The sequence below is a fragment of the Silene latifolia genome, chromosome 7, assembly GCF_048544455.1.
Source record: "Silene latifolia isolate original U9 population chromosome 7, ASM4854445v1, whole genome shotgun sequence".
NCBI lineage: Eukaryota > Viridiplantae > Streptophyta > Magnoliopsida > Caryophyllales > Caryophyllaceae > Silene > Silene latifolia.
In genome coordinates, this window is record NC_133532.1 from 82501905 (window position 1) to 82521623 (window position 19719).

Consider the following 19719-nt stretch of genomic DNA (forward strand, 5'->3'; position numbering starts at 1 on the left):
GTCGATAATGGCACAAATGTGAGCTGGCTCGCTCCTTCTCTCGACACATAGGGGCATCGATGTCATGTCGTCAGGTATGTTGACGAGCGCGGCAAGTTTTGCCAGGGCATCAGCAAATTGATTTTCCTCTCGCGGCAAGTGGAAGTAGTCGACTTGGTCGAAGAACTCGGCCTCTTGATTGATCTTTGCTCGGTAGGGAGCTAAGGCATCGATCGGATTTTCCATGATCCGGATACCTGATTGATGATGAGTGAGGAATCACCATGGACCCTCAATCTCTTGATGCCAAGTGTGATGGCTGCTTGTAGGCCGATGAGGCATGCTTCATATTCAGCGGCATTGTTGGTGACGGCAAAGTCTAGCTTGACCGAGATCGGAACATGTTCTCCCTCTGGTGATATTAGAAGGATTCCTACCCCGAAGCCTCTCAGATTAGATGCACCATCAAAGTATAGGTCCCATGTGTCGGAGTCGGCACAAAGGATGTCTTCGTCAGGAAGTGACCATGTGTCGGTCGTTGGATCCTCGTTGACGGGATTTTCTACTAGGAAATCAGCGACTGCTCTTCCCTTGATAACCTTGAGGGGTACAAACTTGAGATCAAATTCGGACAACATGAGTGTCCATCTAGACAGCCTTCCGTTTAGTACGGGTTTTTCGAAGATGTATTTAACCGGGTCCATCTTGGAGTAGATGTGGACCGAGTCGCTGAGCATGTAATGCCGCAACTTCTTTGTTGACCATACTAGGGCAAGGCATGTCTTTTCCAGTTGGGTATACCTCGTCTCGTACTCAATGAACTTTTTGCTGATGTAGTAGATGGCTCGCTCTTCGTTGCCAACTGTTTGTGCTAGCATTGCTCCCATGGCTGTGTTGGTAACAGTCAGGTATAGGGATAGAGGAATCCCCGGTTGAGGTGGCATGAGGACAGGAGGTTTGGATATGATTTCTTTTATCCTGTCGAATGCCTTCTGATCGAAACCATTTGGTGTTCACAATTAAGCATATGTGGTCGTTGGTCAATGGTCGATACAAAACACAATTTATACTTCACAAACAACTCTACAATTAGTAAAGAGGCAAGTAAAGGTCGGATCCCAAGGGACGGGTATTGAAATGAAGATTCTATTGTAACTAGTGGTGTCTAGGGGTGTCACAAATTGGGTTGATGTAGAAGGTCACTAAACTAAAATAGCAATGAAAATAAACTAACAAGGTAAATGAAATAAGGGTGTAAACAATTGATTAAAAGCACTAGGGTGTCATGGGTTCATAGGGGAATCATGGGATATGATCATACAAACATGTTCTCAAATTATAAGCAAGCAATTATTGTTGTGATGGATTGAGTTGGGTTATATCTTACAATCCTAGGAAAGTTTGGGTCCCTGAGCCGAATCTCTTGGATTGTACAACACCTACAAGTCGACTTAATCTTCCCTACTTAACACATGCATGGTCTAACAAGACTCGAGTTGGGTTATGTCTTACAAGTCAAGTTGAAAGGATAGAAGATGATAGTAAATGCAAGGATTCATAGGCTTAGCATTTCATCAAATATAACATGTGCATGTATTAAGATCAAAACAAGCAAGCAAATAAGATATGAAAGCATATTAATTTAAGCATGAATCATTCCCCATGTTGGTTTCCCCTAATCACCCATTAAACCCTAGCTAAGAGACTACTCACTCATTATCATATTGATCATGCTAGAAAGGTTGTCAATCATACTAACATAATGAAACATGATGAATAAATGAAAGTAATTAGCAATAATTAAAAAGGGATTAAGAGATTATACCTACTAATGATTCCAATAATAAAGCAAGAATAATAGAAGAACTTGATGATTGATGGAAGGTTGTCAATCTCCCAATAAACCCAATAATCTTCTAATTACCCAAAATAAATGAAGAACTAGAGAGAGATTAAAGAACTAAAACTTGGATTAAAACTTGATTAATATTTGATTACAATATTGAAGAGAGATTTGATTGATATTAACTACTCTAATTATTGATAAGAAGAACATGCTCCTCTAATTAGACTAATGGGGTATTTATAGTGAAAATTAGGGAGGATGCATTAGGGTTAACTAAGGGCTAAACTAGTAATTACACTTTTTAAGTTGAGCAAGGAGCCTCCGGGATTGTCCGAGAGAAGGGCTTCTCCATTTCGTAGCTTGAAGAACGAAATCGTCTTTGTGTTGTGATCCGTGCGGGCCGGGAGTCGGGACGGCCGGATCTGGGTGGACGATCCGAGCGGATCGAGGAACAAGACGCTCGGACTGGGCATGGGGAATCCGAGCGGATTCCTGGTGAGGACGCACGGACTGGGGAGGACGGACGGATTCTCTACAATCCGCTCGGATTGTAGTTCAGCAGCTTTTCTTCTTCTTTTTCTTCCCTTTTCTTCATGGATTCCTTGGGGATTTCCTTGGGGACTCAAGGATCCTTTTCTCAACAATGCTCTTCTACTATGCTATGTACAAAGGCCTTCTAGTCTTGTCTCTCCTTGATGCTTGGTCATTGAATATGATCAATTTAGCCTTGTTTTGCCATGAAAATGCAAGATTCTTACTCCTCTCCTACCAAGGGATCAAAATCTCAAAGAATATGCAAAACAAAGAACTAAAGATAAGAAATGACCCAAATAGGCACTAAAAAGCATAGAAACAATGGTAATTCGGGGGCTAAATATGCGCCAATTATGGTCGCATCAAATATCCCCAAACCGAACCTTTGCTCGTCCCGAGTAAAGAGGTGACAAAGACTAGGACCAATACTAAACTAACCTAATAATAATAGCCGATATGAGACAATTAGCGGGTCTCACTCCGCCCCTTCAACTCACAACAAGACAACCATGAGGTAGGATGCCTTCTTGCAAGGCAAGGTGGGTCTTGCCAAAATGGCGACACATCCAAACATTAAGCACACAAAATCAAGTAATGGATGCATCTACAAAAGAATAGCCACTTTCCTCATCTAAGTGGCGGAAATTATCTACAAGGGAAGCAATTCAAGGGTACACAATCCTTCATAGATGCAATTTGTTCAAACTACTAAGCCTAGAAGGATACCAATAAATCACCTCCAAAAGGTGTCAAGCTAGGGTACCTTTGTCCTCAATCGTTAAATGCTTTTGTCAAGAGTAGACTCCCTATGGTGTTAGAAACACTGGAGGATCGCGGAATTCCCCCTCTTGCCTAGACAAGAAGAAGGGTCGTCCCCTCTCTACCATGCACAAAAATGGATACGATGGATAAAGGGATCGATAGATTTTGAGTTTCACTTTGGGAGTTTGCTTTGTTTTTGTTTTCCCCCCAATTTCATTTGGTATTTGACATTTGAGAACACTTTCTTTGCCACTTCTTTTTGATTTTTGGCATTTCAATACTTGACAACTTTTTGCATTTCTTTTTGAACATTTTCAAAGTCACCCCAATTAGTAACGAGGGTGCCTTGTATTTGAAGCTTTAGGAGTCTATTTTTGCTCCTCTTTTCTTTTGATGCATTTTTGCAAACTTTCTTTCACTTTTCATTTCATTGAACTCAAATTGATTTCTTTTTGTGCCCATTCCCTTTGATGATAAAATGTATGGTAGAACATGGATGAATGATAGAAGTATGCATGGTTTCAAGGGTCACCTTGGAATAAACGGTAGCCAAGGAGTTATCACACCACAAGGTACTCTTGACTAGGCCTTAAACCATGGGTCAAAGGATACTAGCATGACACATCCTAGGGTGTTTTACAAATATTCTAACAAGCAAAGTCTTAAGAATAAAAAGCATCTACTAGGGCCTATATACACTTGTCAAGCTTCCCAAATAGACGGTTTCGCAAAATTTTCTAACATGCAAACTACATGCCATGATGCAACTAACATATAAACATCCTAATGCAAATGATTCTACCAACTAATATGCCATATAAACTAGATGCAATCCTAAGTTCACATTGTTATACCGCATCAATCAAAATAAAGCCACATAGTCATTAACATAAAGAGGAAAAAGGGGATTGGAAAGATCATACCATGCGGTCTTCAATATCCTCATGTCTCGGATGTGGCGTAGTCAATCAAAGTGAACAGGGATGAACAAACACAATATATACAAAACAATATATACAAGGGAAATGAACTTGTTTTTGGATTTTTCAATTTTTCAAATTTTTATGGTTTTTGAATAAAAGTTAAGTGTTAGAATTCCCATCCCCACACTAATATGGGCATTGTCCTCAATGGCCAAAATGATGGAAATTATGCAAGGATGATGCATGATTTTCTATACTAAATGCAATTCTACACTAAACTATACTACATGATGCATGATTTTTTTTTTGTTATGACGGAGAGGATAATTTAAATTACCTCCCGTTGCGTATGCATTAACTTCCCCAAACCAAGTAAGACACTATTGCTAATGTCAAAGCATGGGGGAGTTCATGCACATGCTATGCTATGCATGAGACTAGATTGTCATTTTGGATTTTACAAAAGTGGGAACAATAAAGAACACCTCAAAGGAACCGAGGTGTGAGTCCTTTGATGTTGCTAGGACTAAACCAACAATGATCAAAATGAAATAAAATACAAAGAGATATAGACAAACCGTGGGAGAGTAGGAATCTCCAAGGCTAGTCTTCCATCATGCTACTATCGTCATCACTTCCCTCATGAGAAGTGGTCATATTGCCACTTTCCTTGGCACTTTCTTCTTTGCTTTCCTCATCACCATCTTCCTCATCATTATCTTCACCATCTCTTTCTTCATCTCCACTTGCTTCTTCCTCAATGTTATCATCAAATTCCTCATCATTTCCAACAACCTCATTGCCTTCCACCACGTCCCTAGATGCACCCGGAAATAAGGCTTCTCTATCCGCCCAACTAGGCAAAGGACAAGATGGATCAAGGAGTCCTTGCCTAGCTAGATGTAGGAGGGGAGGATATTGAGCCAAATAAGCATTCTTCCGATCTTCATAAGCTTGCTTGTGCATGGCTTGCATTAGAAGAGTGACACAATCTTTTCCAATTTCAACTCCTTGCGGTTTGAACTCTTCATAATCATAGGGGTAAGGTGGTATAACAATGGAAGAGGAGGGAGTTTCATGATCACCCTTTTGTTGTTGAATGATGTACTCGGCTTCCGTGGATAGGGGGAGTAAATAGTTGGTCCGGTGGACACTAAGACGGCAAATCTTTGCGGGTAGAGTGAATGATCGAGCCTCACTTGTAAGCCACCCATACTTGGTATCAAGGGGATTGTGAGCAACCCACTTAAACTTGTTAATCAAGGTGGACATATCAATAAGATGGCCACCATCCTTAGCCTTGTACTTGCTATCCTTATTGAAATTAGGATCAAAGTGCTTGGCGAGGACCGTGACAAGGCCGCCATTAACAATTACGGTTTGACCCTTCTTCCCACTATCTACATGGAGCCATCTATCAACCAATAGCCTCAAAGAATTGTAAGGCTTGGTGTGAATTCTTCCAATATTCAAAGTTGATTCAAGGAGGATAAAATCGAGTCCCGTAAAATGATTGGTGTCTTTCCTAGCAATTATGGTATTTCCCACAACCTTGTGCCATATTCTTATGCCCGGATGATGGACCAAAAGAGCACGACAAGCTTTAAAATCTTCAAATTTCCTCCCGGAGATTGCCTCCCAAAGAGGCTCGGGATCATACTTCCCATATTGCTTATAGAATTTATGTTCATCGCTAAGACCCAATATTTTACCCAATTCCGGAAAGGTAATGCGTCTACTAGTGTTAGCTAGACGGAACTCAATATTTTCCCTATTCTCAACTTTTGTCACTTTTAAAGAACTTAAGAATTCCAAGACAAGGGAGGGGTATGTTACTTCCTTCATTTCAAACAATTTCTTTAAACCCATGGCATTGAAAAAGACTCTTGTTTGTTCAAGAACACCCAACTTCTCTAAAGCATCTTGACATATGAATTTGGTGGATTGAATTTGTTTCATGGCAAACTTGACAAATGTATTTCTATGAGAATCGGAAATGAATGTTACCTCCGGGTAATGCAAGAGTTGATTAATTACCGGAGTAGAGGGTGATGCTTCCATAGAAATTTGTTGAGGTGGTTGCACTTCCAAGCTTGGTGTTGATACCACCATTGTCAAAGCTTTCTTCATTTGTAGAGCTTTTTGCCTTTGAGAAAGAGTTGTAGTCTTTGGTGCCTTTGCTTTTGCTTTTGTTGCTCCCTTTGTTCTAGCCATTTGATGAGCTAACCAAGAAAAAGATCAAAAATCTTCAATTTGTAGAATGCCCAAATTGATTTTGAAGGTGAAAGGCTTTGCCTTTATGAGAACAAAAATCAATTCAAAGGTGAAGATTTTGTGCTTGGTTTTGATTGTTAATGAAGATGGAGTGATTGATTTGTTATTTGAAAGATGGTTTGATTTGATTTTGGTGAGTTTTGTTGAGGGTTTTTGTTTTTGAGATGGAGAGGATGAGGGTTTTGATGTTATGGGTAGTGTTTATGAGTGAATGAATGAATGAATGAAGGTGGGGTGGGTATTTAAAGAACTCGACATTTTCGAATGCAGGGGACAATCCGTGCGGATTAGGCGCAATCCGCTCGGATTCTTCAGCTTCAAATTTTCAAAAATCCCGCCTAGAGACGGGCGGATTCTGGAGAATCCGCTCGGATTCTTTTTGGATGAGACGGGCGGATTGATCACAAGACGGACGGATTCTTATCCGAGATTTTTCTTTGTTTTTCTTCACCGCAAGACGGGCGGATTGATCACAAGACGGACGGATTCTCGAGAGACGGCGTCTTTTCGAAATCCGCTCGATTCTTCATCGACAAGAATTTGCGCTTTCAGCCCACCCAAGACGGCGTCGTCTTCTCAACAGGACGCTCGGATCCACTGCAGACGGGCGGATTGTCGAATCCGCTCGGATTGGTCCTTGTGTACACGGATTCGCCTTCCATCCGTGCACCAACGCATTCCCTTATCATTCTTTCTTTCTTTCAAATCTTGTGTTCTTCATTGCGGGGCACTACTAAGGCATGAATAGCCTAGGCAATTTCCATCCCCACACTACGGTAAAGCACTACACATCAATTAAAATCATTAGTCCCTCCCTCACTTCTCTCTTTTCATGACAATTATTTTGATCAAAGTGAATAAAATCCAAAAATGACAAAAATGCAATACAAAAATTAAAGTGTAAGTTAGGGAGTTAGAAATATTTACAAGTGGTGGTTTAGGGAGGACTCCACCAAACTCTCATTCTTGATGAGATGTCAAGGGGCATGTTCAAGGTGTTGTTGATGTTGCTCAACACCTCGAAGAAGTAATTAAAAGCTTGTTCATTGTTGTGGTAGAGGTCCTCAATAGACCGTGGCCCTTGTTGTTGATCATGATCGATGGCATGCCCAATGTAGGGATTAAAGATCCCTTCAAATTCGTCGTCCCAAAGACCACAAACTTCATTGAGTTGATCATTGAAAATCTCTTGCTTGGATGGAGACAACTCTCCCAATTTCTTTTCTTGGCCAATGAGGCCATCTTCTTCTTCCTTGGTTGATTTTGATGAGCTTTGCAAGCTCTCCTTTTCACAATTCACTTGCTCTTTGAATGGAGCATCTTCAACTTTCTTCTTCCATTGGAGTTCCGATTTCTTCTTTTCATCTTTTCGGCTATAATGATCAATCATGAAACATGGCTCATGCAAACGGGGAGCTCTCATGGTCTTGTCAAGATTAAAAGTTATGCTTTCATCTCCCACTTCTAGAGTGAGCTCTCCATGTTTCACATCAATTACCGCACCCGCGGTGTGTAGGAAAGGTCTTCCTAAGATGATTGGAATGTTGGAATCTTCCTCCATATCAACAATGACAAAGTCCACCGGGATGAAAAACTTCCCAATTCGCACGGGGACATCTTCCCATATCCCTAGCGGTGTCTTCGTCGATCTATCGGCCATTTGAAGAGTGATGTTGGTACATTTGAGCTCTCCCATTCCCAACCTTTTACTTACCGAATACGGCATGACACTCACACTAGCCCCTAGATCTCATAAGGCTTTGTTGATCGTTGTGTCGCCGATGGTACACGGTATTGAGAAGCTTCCCGGATCTTTTAACTTTGGAGGTGAACTCCCTTGAAGAATTGCACTACTCACCTTAGTGAAGGCGATAGTCTCAAGTTTCCGGATTGACTTCTTCTTTGTGAGGATATCTTTCATATACTTTGCATAGGCCGGAACGTGATTGATTAATTCCGTGAAAGGAATTGAGACTTCTAAGTTCTTCACAATTTCCATGAACTTTCCAAGTTGATCATCAAATTTGGGCTTGGCTTGACGACTTGGAAAAGGAAGTCTAATCACAATGGGCTCCTTTTCTTTGGTTTTGTCTTCATTTTTCTTTGAACTTTCTTCTTTTGATGATTCCCCTTCCTTGGGACCTTCCACCACAACTTCATTCTCACTAGCTGTCACAACTTCATCCTCAACTTGCTTTTTCGGTGCTTCATATCTTGTACCACTTCTCAAGTGAATGGCACTAACCGTTTCATGTCTAGGGGGATTACCTTGAGGTGGTAATTGCCCCTTTTGTCTTGATGAGCTTGAAGATGCTAGTTGGGTCAATTGTGTTTCCAACATCTTGGTGTGAGCTAGAATGTTGTTGATGGTGGTATCCTTCGCTTGGCTATCCTTTTGCATTTGGGTGAAGAATTCTTGTTGATTTTTTTGCATTTGAATGACCGCTTTTTGGACATCAAAACTTTGGTCATTGTGGTGATTGTATGGATTTTGGTTTTGGTAGCCTTGGTTTTGATTGAAAAAGGGTCTTTGATTTTGATTTCTCATGGGTGGTGGAGTGTATGTAATTTGAGGGTTTTGGACATTTTGGCTCTTGTATGAGAGATTTGGGTGGAACTTGGTGTTTTCATTGTAAAAATTTGAATAAGGGGTGCCACTTTTGTAAGCTTGGAAAGCATTGACTTGTTCGGTTGTTCCCCTACATTCACTTGAGTCATGACCCAAGGTTCCACAATTCTCACATATCCCGCTTGGGATTGATGAGGATGCCGTCATGGCATTGACATGATGCTTTGATGATTTTGAGCTTTCCTCAAGTCTAGCCATAGCTTGTTCAAACTTCAAGTTGATTGTGTCAATGTGAGCACTAAGTTGAGCACCCAATTGAGTAACGGTGTCCACTTCATACTTTCCTCCTCTAGTAGCCTTGCGAGGCCTACTATATTGCGAATTATGGACCGCCATTTCCTCAATCTTGTTCCATGTTTGATTGTCATCAACTTCGGTGAACATTCCATTTGATCCCATATTGAGAATGTTCCTTGAATCTTCATATAAACCATTCCAAAATTGTTGCACTAAAAACCATTCGCTAAGTCCATGGTGAGGACATGAGCGACAAATACCTTTGAACCGCTCCCAAGCTTCATACAAAGACTCTTCATCCCTTTGCTTAAAACCCGTAATTTGAGCTCTTAGCATATTGGTCTTCTCCGGGTAGAATTTTTTGTAGAAAGCTAGAGCTAGCTTCTTCCAAGAATCTATTCCAAGGGTGGTCTTATCAAGGCCCTTCAACCATTGCTTTGCGGTTCCGATTAACGAAAAAGGAAATAAGACCCATCTTATTTGGTCTTGAGTCACGCCCGTTTGAGAGATAGCTTCACAATAATCACAAAATGTTTCCATATGAGAATGAGGGTCCTCACTAGGCATTCCCCCGAATTGGCTCCTCTCAACTAGTTGGATGAAGGCGGACTTGGCAATAAAGTTTCCGGTAAGATGTTGTGGGGTAGGAGTACCATTTGGTAGGTCCTCCTCGGTGGGTATAGAGTGTGACGAGAATTTAGGCATTGTAGGTGGATTTTGTGTGGTATTGTTTAATGGGTTCTCTTCTCCTTCTATTGCGAAAGGATTGACAAACTCACTAGTGGGTTGAACAACTTCACCAACACCTCCCAAATTCCTCCTAACAAGTCTCCTATTATTCGTCAAGGTTCTTTCGATTTCACGGTCAAAAGGTAACAAATCTCTTTGTAACCTTCTAGACATGCAAAATATCAAACAACTAGAAAACAATTAGAACAAACCTTGAGGAGTTTTACTTCCCAAGGTGAAAAAGACACAACTAAAAACAATAAAAGAAATCTTAAATCAATTAAACACCGTCCCCCAAACGGCGCCATTTTTGATCGAAACCATTTGGTGTTCACAATTAAGCATATGTGGTCGTTGGTCAATGGTCGATACAAAACACAATTTATACTTCACAAACAACTCTACAATTAGTAAAGAGGCAAGTAAAGGTCGGATCCCAAGGGACGGGTATTGAAATGAAGATTCTATTGTAACTAGTGGTGTCTAGGGGTGTCACAAATTGGGTTGATGTAGAAGGTCACTAAACTAAAATAGCAATGAAAATAAACTAACAAGGTAAATGAAATAAGGGTGTAAACAATTGATTAAAAGCACTAGGGTGTCATGGGTTCATAGGGGAATCATGGGATATGATCATACAAACATGTTCTCAAATTATAAGCAAGCAATTATTGTTGTGATGGATTGAGTTGGGTTATATCTTACAATCCTAGGAAAGTTTGGGTCCCTGAGCCGAATCTCTTGGATTGTACAACACCTACAAGTCGACTTAATCTTCCCTACTTAACACATGCATGGTCTAACAAGACTCGAGTTGGGTTATGTCTTACAAGTCAAGTTGAAAGGATAGAAGATGATAGTAAATGCAAGGATTCATAGGCTTAGCATTTCATCAAATATAACATGTGCATGTATTAAGATCAAAACAAGCAAGCAAATAAGATATGAAAGCATATTAATTTAAGCATGAATCATTCCCCATGTTGGTTTCCCCTAATCACCCATTAAACCCTAGCTAAGAGACTACTCACTCATTATCATATTGATCATGCTAGAAAGGTTGTCAATCATACTAACATAATGAAACATGATGAATAAATGAAAGTAATTAGCAATAATTAAAAAGGGATTAAGAGATTATACCTACTAATGATTCCAATAATAAAGCAAGAATAATAGAAGAACTTGATGATTGATGGAAGGTTGTCAATCTCCCAATAAACCCAATAATCTTCTAATTACCCAAAATAAATGAAGAACTAGAGAGAGATTAAAGAACTAAAACTTGGATTAAAACTTGATTAATATTTGATTACAATATTGAAGAGAGATTTGATTGATATTAACTACTCTAATTATTGATAAGAAGAACATGCTCCTCTAATTAGACTAATGGGGTATTTATAGTGAAAATTAGGGAGGATGCATTAGGGTTAACTAAGGGCTAAACTAGTAATTACACTTTTTAAGTTGAGCAAGGAGCCTCCGGGATTGTCCGAGAGAAGGGCTTCTCCATTTCGTAGCTTGAAGAACGAAACTGTGCTGTGTTGTGATCCGTGCGGCTGGGAGTCGGGACGGCCGGATCTGGGTGGACGATCCGAGCGGATCGAGGAACAAGACGCTCGGACTGGGCATGGGGAATCCGAGCGGATTCCTGGTGAGGACGCACGGACCGGGAGGACGGACGGATTCTCTACAATCCGCTCGGATTGTAGTTCAAAGCTTTTCTTCTTCTTTTTCTTCCCTTTTCTTCATGGATTCCTTGGGGATTTCCTTGGGGACTCAAGGATCCTTTTCTCAACAATGCTCTTCTACTATGCTATGTACAAAGGCCTTCTAGTCTTGTCTCTCCTTGATGCTTGGTCATTGAATATGATCAATTTAGCCTTGTTTTGCCATGAAAATGCAAGATTCTTACTCCTCTCCTACCAAGGGATCAAAATCTCAAAGAATATGCAAAACAAAGAACTAAAGATAAGAAATGACCCAAATAGGCACTAAAAAGCATAGAAACAATGGTAATTCGGGGGCTAAATATGCGCCAATTATGGTCGCATCACCTTCTGACAGTCGTCGTCCCAATCGGTGTGATCGGAGGCACGAAGCTTCTTGAATATCGGTTCACAGATCATAGTGAGTGATACTGTCGTTTTGTACCAAAAATAAATTCCTAGTTACTACTAACAGAAGTCAGCGGCAAGTAGGGTCGATCTCCACAGGGAGGCTAAGTTGCTATCTATCTGCTTAATTCGGTGGCCTGTCGGGTGTCACGAAAAATGGGGTTGAATTGATTGTTGAACTAAACTAATAGGCGAGAGAGAAATGAATGTAAGAAATTAACAGAAAGAGAAGGGAAATATGCTAGGAGTCGGTCCACCGTGGCAACTATACTATCGGGTATACTGAGACGATTAAACTATTGATAAGAAGAGCTATGGTCGTCACCTTTCGGTCCTTAAACCGCCCTAGAGCGTAAATAGCTTAGCTTTCGCCCTCACTACAATACCCTATTGTAATTAAGCAAGCCTTCCCTTCCAATCTTTTGATCCAGGCCGGGGTTAACTAGATTTATTGGTCTCCTGCATGCATTCATTCGTCCTGATAACAATTAAATTGCCTAATACAATTCTTATCGCAAGGCTAATCTATTCAAGTCAATTATAACATGTTGTTACCACGACTTCCCTAATCCTAACATACTAAGGAGGATTAGCTAGACATGGAAATAAGGGAAACAAGAATAAAAGAAATAAGAACAATAAACATTAAATTAAAAAGAGAGAAGGGAAGAAAGAATTACTAGATTAAAAGATCCTAAATGAAGAACAAAAGTAACAAGATGTATCGAACAAGAACCAAGTAAGGGGAGAAGAGAAGAGAATGAGAGAGAGTACAAATGTCGTCCTCAGCTTCCTATTTATAAGAAAATAGGATTAGCTAAACCTAATTGACGGAGAATAACTAAAAAGCCCAGCCCGTAGCAAAATCCACTCGATCGAGTGGAATAAAACCACTCGATCGAGCAAACCTAGCCAGAAACTGCTCGATCGACCGAGAAAATCACTCGATCGAGTAAAGGCATAAAAAGAACTGGTCGATCGACTAGATTAAGTGCTCGATCGACTGATTATTCATCCTAAAACCACTCGATCGACTAGAAAATCACTCGATCGAGTGGATCTTGACTTCAGCAGCTCATAATTCACGTTAGTTTGACTTTGACTTGTCCTTTTAGCTCCCGAAACACCTTCACGCATCCCAAGACAGCTATAATTCCCGCTCCAAATCTACTCTTCCTCCAAATGCATGCAAAACGGACGGCAAATGGCTTGATTTCACTACTTTTGGTTCCATTCCTGCAAATAAGACAAAATACACCAAAGTAGCATATTCGGGGCATTTCGTAGCATAAAACCATGATAAATGCATAAAGATACGCGCATAAATTAGGCTAAAAAGACTATATAAAATGCACGTATCAAATCTCCCCAAACCAAACCTTTGCTTGTCCCTAAGCAAATATGAATGCAACTAAGAAACAACAGTGGAACGGGACCAACGCATCAGCTACAAATCACCCACGAAAACCAATTTAATGCAACAAAATGACAAAGTGGCAAATGAGAAGTACAAACGAGTTAAATCAATGTTTCAAACTTACTGAACCGTCGACCTTGCAAGATTCAAAAGATATCGGACTCTCACGGGTCGCTCGTCACTTAAAATTAGGCACAAGGTGAGTATATATGTGAAAGATAGGAAGAAGTAAAGACACTCACCTAGCTCGACCTATAATAACATGCATGCAGTTAACATGAATAAAGTCTCTACAACCGTACATATGCATTCCAACCATACTAATGACCAAGACACATGCCGAGGACTTACATTTGGGTAAGTGAGGTAATGGGTAAGAAGGGGCTAAAATGAATTTGGATATGTGGGGTTAATAGCCAGGCTCGCAACAACGAATCCAAATATAAACTGCATCCCAACTTCGTACTCAATATAGCAAGATGAAACGGTGCAAAACTATTCACTAAACTCACAAAACACCAGGAATCGTCAACTCCCCATAAGATATAAATAAGACTTGGGAGTGAAAATCTTTGTACAATTCTCATTTCTTTTTCACATGATTTTTTCTTTCTTTTTCTTCTTTTCTTGTTTCGTTTTTTTTTTTTCATTTTTCGTTTCATTTTTTTCAACAATTTTTTTATTTCATTCCCTTTGATTCTTCCACCATCCTCTGAAATCAGATAAAATAACCATATTGCAATAGCACATTCCAACAACTACTCGTCACTAGCTTGGCTAGGGTAGGAAGTATTATAGAAAGTAGTTAATAGGACAAAAAGGCAATTTGGCTATGTGGGGTTCATGGGTGGAACGAAATAAGGGAACTGCCTCTCCTAACATGTGTCACCATCCACAGACCGAATGCATACAGGTATTAAGAAGACTAGACTCATGCTTATGCAAATTGATGTTACATGCCTTAAAGAGAGCACTACTCACATCCTAAATGAAACCGGTCATGAATGTCACCAGTTTATGAAGCTCTAACCTCAGAATGTAATGTAGCTTGCCGACATAATGAATCAAGTCTATTCGTTCAGATAAGAGAGAAACAAAAACTCGTAGATTATGCACATAATCATGCCAACTAAATGTCAAGAATATACAGGGCTCAGGTAAGGATTCAAAGTAGCGTCAATGTTCAAGCGTTCCGACTTAAATTAAACATGAAATTTTTGAAATTTTTATGATTTATATGATTTTTATATGATTTTTTTTTGAATTAATTAAAACAACAATGCATGAAAGAATAATTAAACGTGATAACAGAAATGCAATAAAAACAACATGCAGACACAGATATGGATGCATAACCTCCCCAAACCAAACCGTACAATGCCCCCATTGTACCAAAACAAGGAAAGGAAACGCAAACTAAAAGAGAAAAAAAAAAAAAAGTAAAAGCGGAAAAACTCACAAAATGCGCGAATAAGGGGACCTCCCCAAACCGACCATGAACATGGGAGGTTTCTAAAGGCCCGGAAAACCGTCTCAGGAAGCTAATTCAAGTCAACACGCGAAAGGGCATCCAAAAACTACTCGATCGAAGGGAATTGTGGTCGATCGAGTAGTTCCTCATCTTGCAGGTGGTCGATCGAGTAGATAATCCACTCGATCGAGTGAAATCGACAGCAACAGTGCTCGATCGAGTAGAAAATCCACTCGATCGAGTGATCCTCAATGTAATTCCTGCAAAACGCAATTAAAACAGCCCGCAAACTAACTAAACAAGCATACTGAGATCGTCTATGGTATAAAAACCATTTATTACAACTGAAGGTAAATAAAAAGCAAAATTAAAATCGCCGGGTTGCCTCCCGGGTAGCGCTAGCTTCAGTCAGGTCCCAGCTCGACCTTCTTTTCTTCGAGCCCCTCTAATTAGTCACAATCAAAACAACTCAAAGCGCGCAGCATCAAATCATACATCTGCGCATGTGCTACACAAAAGCATAAGTAGCACAAAAGTGGATTACAGAAATAGGAAATAAAAATGTTAAACTTTTTAAGCCGAACAAATTTCCTATGAGCGCTCCTAAATTTATCCACAAAATAGAGGAGCGCGGGAGCAATCGTCAATAAAGTAGGGCCCCGTTTTAGATTAACAGTTATGAAATGATGAGGACGGTGAGAAATCGTTAAATTACGCATCCACATGTGAGAGGGTATAGCATTAAAAGAAATAGCACGAGTCAGACGAGGCAATATACTATTAAAACAAACAATAATAAAATTATCGTTTACTACCTCAGGTTGGTCGTTCTCAATGACGGAATCATAGATAAAAGAGTTTATTACCTCTTCCGTGCTAGGAGCAATTACCGGCTCAGCTGTCCTTTCGTCGCCCTCAGTGGAATTCAGCCCATAAATCTCAGCTTCAAGTGTATCCGACTCAGCTTTGAATAAGGGTGGCTCACCGTAACCGTCATCATCGTCAAAATCGTCGCCTAAAACGAACCCAACTATCATATCATTGCTCTTGCTGGCCAAATCAGTCGATCGAGTAGAATTTTTACTCGATCGACTACTTCTCTCCCGCATTTCACTCGATCGAGCAACAAAATCACTCGATCGAGAACTATCCTCCTGCATTTCACTCGATCGAGTAGAAATATTGCTCGATCGAGGACTTTCTACTGGAAATTCACTCGATCGACCACTTTCAGTTACTCGATCGAGTGATTCTTCTTGCATAGGGCTGAAATCTTTGTGTGGGGCGGTGAAATGTGATAGAAACTCGTCATCCGAGTCATAGAGGCCATCCTCAGCATTGGGCAACACGGTTTCCTCAGGGGAAAAACCGCTCTTAGCAAGGTATACCTCTTCTTCTTGCATCTCAGCTGTTAGCTGAGCGATGCGTGACTCCAGCTCAGGGATTCGAGCGTCCATATATCTATCACTCTCTTACACTTGGGATACAAGCGTCCCCAATAAATATGTCAGCTCCGCGATCTCTTCTATCTGTATCTCAGCTGCTAGCTGAGCAATTACAGACTCGAGCTTATCAACTCGCGAGACATATTCTTGCGCTTGGAATGCAAGTGTCTCCATCAAGGACTTCAGCTCCGCAAATTCTTCTTCTCGTATATCGGGAGGATCTTGTTGCGGTGGCCATTGATAGGGTGGATGTGGCCCCACAACTACAGCTGCATTGCGCTCAGCAGTACCACATCCCCAAGATTTCTTGCTTTCCCAACTAGCAGGTTTTTCAGCTTGGGCTTCAAACTGAGCAATTAGTCGGGAGACAGATGTCATCTTGGCAAGAGGGATCGAAGGTACTCAAGCCTTCCCTTTGATAATCTCCCTCAGTAGCCTGTCTAATAAACCTGTAGGCCTATCAAAACAGTACTAAAGAAAAAGATAAGAACGGCCTCAAGGTACTTAGTCTTCCCTTGAGGCGAAATGACAAACAAAATAAAACAGATAAAAAGCGTCGCCTCCCCGGCAACGGCGCCAAAATTTGATACTGTCGTTTTGTACCAAAAATAAATTCCTAGTTACTACTAACAGAAGTCAGCGGCAAGTAGGGTCGATCTCCACAGGGAGGCTAAGTTGCTATCTATCTGCTTAATTCGGTCCGCATCGGTGTCACGAAAATGGGGTTGAATTGATTGTTGAACTAAACTAATAGGCGAGAGAGAAATGAATGTAAGAAATTAACAGAAAGAGAAGGGAAATATGCTAGGAGTCGGTCCACCGTGGCAACTATACTATCGGGTATACTGAGACGATTAAACTATTGATAAGAAGAGCTATGGTCGTCACCTTTCGGTCCTTAAACCGCCCTAGAGCGTAAATAGCTTAGCTTTCGCCCTCACTACAATACCCTATTGTAATTAAGCAAGCCTTCCCTTCCAATCTTTTGATCCAGGTCGGGGTTAACTAGATTTATTGGTCTCCTGCATGCATTCATTCGTCCTGATAACAATTAAATTGCCTAATACAATTCTTATCGCAAGGCTAATTTATTCAAGTCAATTATAACATGTTGTTACCAGGGCTTCCCTAATCCTAACATACTAAGGAGGATTAGCTAGACATGGAAATAAGGGAAACAAGAATAAAAGAAATAATAACAATAAACATTAAATTAAAAAGAGAGAAGGGAAGAAAGAATTACTAGATTAAAAGATCCGGAAATGAAGAACAAAAGTAACAGTGTATCGAACAGTAACCAAGTAAGGGGGAGAAGAGAAGAGAATGAGAGAGAGTACAAATGTCGTCCTCAGCTTCCTATTTATAAGAATATAGGATTAGCTAAACCTAATTGACGGAGAATAACTAAAAAGCCCAGCCCGTAGCAAAATCCACTCGATCGAGTGGAATAAAACCACTCGATCGAGCAAACCTAGCCAGAAACTGCTCGATCGACCGAGAAAATCACTCGATCGAGTAAAGGCATAAAAAGAACTGGTCGATCGACTAGATTAAGTGCCCGATCGACTGATTATTCATCCTAAAACCACTCGATCGACTAGAAAATCACTCGATCGAGTGGATCTTGACTTCAGCAGCTCATAATTCACGTTAGTTTGACTTTGACTTGTCCTTTTAGCTCCCGAAACACCTTCACGCATCCCAAGACAGCTATAATTCCCGCTCCAAATCTACTCTTCCTCCAAATGCATGCAAAACGGACGGCAAATGGCTTGATTTCACTACTTTTGGTTCCATTCCTGCAAATAAGACAAAATACACCAAAGTAGCATATTCGGGGCATTTCGTAGCATAAAACCACGATAAAAGCATAAAGATACGCGCATAAATTAGGCTAAAAAGACTATATAAAATGCACGTATCAGTGAGCTTGGCAATGAACCGGCTGATGTATTGAACCTGACCGAGAAATCCCCGAATCTCCTTCTCGTTCCTAGGCCGAGGCATTTGTTGAAGGGCTTTGATTTTGGTTGGATCAATCTCAATGCCTCTTTTGCTAACGACATATCCCAAGAGTTTTCCGGAGGTGACCCCGAATGCACACTTCTGAGGATTTAGTCTCATGTTATATTTCCGCAGACGAGCGAAGAATTTCCGGAGGGCATTGATGTGGCCGTCCCGTTCTTTTGATTTGACGATCATGTCATCGACATATACCTCTACCTCCTTGTGCATCATATCATGTAGGAGAGTGGTAGCGGTTCTTTGATAGGTTGCTCCGGCGTTGATGAGGCCGAAAGGCATGACCGTGTAGCATATGTACCCCACTGTGTAGTGAACGCGGTTTTGTGCATGTCTTCCTCAGCCATTTTAATCTGATAGGTTGCTCCGGCGTTGAGGAGGCCGAAAGGCATGATAGGAGAGCATGTTCGGCAGTGTTGTCCACTAGAATGTCAACATGTGGCAAAGGGAAGTCGTCTTTTGGACTCGCCTTGTTAAGATCCCTGAAGTCGACGCAAACCCGAATTCTTCCGTATTTGTTTGGCACGGGCACAATGTTGGCCACCCAATCCGAGTATTCAGACACTTTGATGAACCCAGCCTTGAACTGTTTGTCCACCTCTTCCTTGATTTTTAGGGCCCATTCAGGACGCATCCGGCGTAGCTTCTGCTTCACGGGTTTAGCCCCGGGTTTAATGGGTATCCGGTGCTCTGCAATTTCTCTGTCAATCCCAGGCATGTCTCTGTAAGACCAGGCAAATACGTCCTTGTATTCGTGGAGGAGGTCAATGAACTGTTGTCTTTCCGAGGGGTCCAGGGTTGTCCCTATCCTAAGTTCTTGAGGTGTATTGTCGGTTCCTACGTTAATAGGCTCGGTTTCCTCAATGATAGGGGTTCTGGTTTCCCGTTTGTCAAGTTCTTTGGCTAGGTGAGGTGGGTAGTCACTCAAGTCAAATTCCTCATAATCATTCAGAATTGCATTGCAGTTAAATTGAGACGAGTCATAAGCAAACTTAGCGTTCATTAAGTTGACACGAGCGAAAAGCTCGGAAAGGACAGACATCTCATGGTCAGTCAGAGGCGACACGACAGAGGAAGTGGCCCCTGGAACAGGCTCCAGGTTGTCACCTTTCATGGGAGTGGGGGTGACCCTAGTGGACTCAGCCTCTGAATCAGTCACGACTTTGTGATAAAACAGTGGGAAGGGGACCTTGACTGGGACATCCAGAGTGACAGACTCTGACTCCGACTCAGACTCAGACTCAGATCCTTCTTCATCTCCCTCCTTGAACATAGGGCCTTCTCCAGTCGTTATCTTGAGAATGCGGCCTCGGCGATCGGTCCACTTGATG

At 41.1% G+C, this 19719-nt stretch overlaps 1 non-coding gene across 1 annotated transcript; it reads left to right on the forward strand.

The window, feature by feature from the left end:
- Window positions 1-9413: 9413 nt before the first annotated feature.
- On the forward strand, window positions 9414-9520 carry LOC141593620 (small nucleolar RNA R71). Its single transcript, XR_012521695.1, has one exon. It is a non-coding gene; the product is annotated as a small nucleolar RNA R71 (small nucleolar RNA).
- Window positions 9521-19719: the final 10199 nt, after the last annotated feature.